Source organism: Nycticebus coucang, chromosome 3 (genome assembly GCF_027406575.1).
Source record: "Nycticebus coucang isolate mNycCou1 chromosome 3, mNycCou1.pri, whole genome shotgun sequence".
NCBI lineage: Eukaryota > Metazoa > Chordata > Mammalia > Primates > Lorisidae > Nycticebus > Nycticebus coucang.
Genome location: NC_069782.1, coordinates 3609081 through 3611696, shown reverse-complemented (window position 1 = coordinate 3611696; position 2616 = coordinate 3609081).

The window sequence follows — 2616 nt, the reverse complement described above, 5'->3', positions numbered from 1 at the left end:
CTGTGCCTGGGAGGCTCTGAGACTTTGCCATCACCCTTGGGCCAGCCCTGGCCAGTCCTGCCACCACAAGCCAGCTCCTCTGCCCGAGACCCAGCCAGGGTGATGGCAGCCAAGGAGGGAGGTCACACCACTGCCAGCTGGAGCCCTGGCTGTGGTTCCACACAGGAGCCCCATCTGTGATGTCAGCACCATCAAGGTGTCCCCCAGATGACACAGCCCAGGCCCTCTGCATGGGATCTGTGGGGACTCGCTGAGACCCAGGTGTTTGCAAGGAGCTGGGATGGAAAGTCTGACCCGCTCCCTCCCCGAGTGCGTGGGATGGCTTTTCCATTGCTAATTTCCGAGGAATCTGGTGAAGTAGTGGAAAGACTAAGAGGGCGGGGGATGGGGTTCTCGCCCTGGCTTGCCCTGGCTTTCCAGCAGCCCCCAGGGCCTCAGTCTCCCCTCCTGTCCACCAGGAACCAGGGGCCATGAGGCCCAGGGCCCTGTCCAGTGCTGACTCACCAAGATGCCCAAGTGTCAGGGAGACAGGCAGATGGCGGACATCTGGGGTTGCAGCCTCTAAGGGTTTTGTTTGTTTTCAAAATTTGTCTTTGGGAGTGAAGACAGTCAACCATGACTTACAGATTTCATCTCTGAAGTCATACTTTACTATTAGGAGTATAAGGGACTCGAGAATTCAAACCTGGATCTCCCTACCCCCACCCCCAGCCACACTCTGGATGACCTGGCTTTGTCTCTGGAGAAGCCAGAGTTCCAAAGAGTGAGCACTCAGAGATGTGCCCTGGCCGTCAGGACGGACTGTGGCTGGGGCTTTCCTCCTTCACCTCCTGGAGGTACATGCTGCCGTGACTTCCACTCTGCAGTTACCGCACTCTCTGCCACAGTTAGGCCACCCCTTCCCATCGCTTCCTCCAGGAAGCCCTCCCTGACCCCCCAAGTGTATGCCAGGCATCCTCTATCCCCTGGACTGTGCCATCGGGTACACTGGGCCACACTGAGTCTTCCTCTCCCCACCTGGAGATCCCACTCTGAGAGCTGCAGCCTTGGCACCTCGGACCAAGACGGCACCCAGCCAGCACCTCAAGGGTGTGCCCGTGACACCTTCTTACCTGATGTTAGGGGGACATGGCCAAGACCTGGTGCCCTGCAGCCCACGGGCCTCCTGCCTTCCGGGTCACACTCAAACTGCCCGTCTGCTCCTTAAAAGCACCCAAATTATGGGACTGAGAAATTAGCGGCCTCCCAAACTGTGACTTTATTTTTTTTTCTTTTTTTGCAGTTTTTGGCCAGGACCGGGTTTGAACACACCACCTCTGGTATATGGGGCCAGGGCCCTCCTCCTTTGAGCCACAGGCACTGCCCCCAAACTGCGACTTTTTTACTCAACTCACATTCTTCCTCATCTCATCTTCCCGCCCTGTCATTTCCTTTACACCTGACCAATCTCTGTATTTTATTTTAATGTTGGTATTTCTGGTCTTCCTGGCCACCCCCAAGACAGAATACACATAAATACAAAAAAATTAAGAAAAATTTCCCAAGGAAGTGATTTCCGTACAGTGCATTCCGAGTGTTTAAATGTTCTTTCTCCCTGGAGTGCTTCCCCTCCCACAATTTTCCCCCCGCCTGAAGTGCTCTCCCTTCTCCCTTCTTCTGGTGAGAAGCTACCCACTCTCCCTAAGACTGAAGCGAGGCAGCCTCTCCCAGGAAGGCTTCCTGGGCTCCTCCCTGGCCTCCGCTGTTCTCCACTGCATCATGCTCACCCCAGGCTTCCTCCCTTACCACACTCTCCACTTGTTTCTTTACCTTCCCCCCAAACTTTTCTGTCCCCAGCCAGGCTCTCCCCAGGGACAGCTCAGGGACTCATGCCTTTGGAAGGGGGGATGTCTATCCCAGTGTCCAGCACAAAGGTGGCCTTAGTGAGTCCACTGCTGGAAACCAACAATGCCCGTACCTCCCTGCACCTATTCGTGGTCCTTCCTGATCACTTACATCTAGGAAAGCTGGAAGGAGCCCAAGAGATTTTCTCTATAACCTCCTCATTTGACACCTGGGGAAACTGAGGCCCAGGGACAGAGGTCACTTCCTCTTAACGTCTTCCTCCTGTCCAGGGGCCTTGCCATTGCAGAGCAGAGCTCCCCAGTACCTTGGCAGAAACACCCCTCCACACACACACTCCCCACACAGGTGTGCACCTACGCAGGCTCCCACACACACCTGGGCTGCCTGAGGGCCCCTCCATACACACACTCCCCATATAGGTGTACACATATGCAGGTCGCAGGCCCCCCACACACACCTGGACCACCTGGGGCCCCTCCACACACATACTCCCCACACAAGTGTGCATGTATGCAGGCCACAGCCCCCCACACACACCTGGGTCACCTGAGGGCCCTTCTACACATATACTTTCCACACTGGTGTGCACGTACGCAGGCCGCAGGCCCCCCACACACACCTGGGCCACCTGGGGGCCCCTCCACACAAGTGTGCACGTATGCAGGCTGCAGGCCCCACACACACACCTGAGCCATCTGAGGGCCCCTCCACACACATACTCCCCACATACGCAGGCCCCCACACACATCTGGGCCACCTGTGGGACCCAGA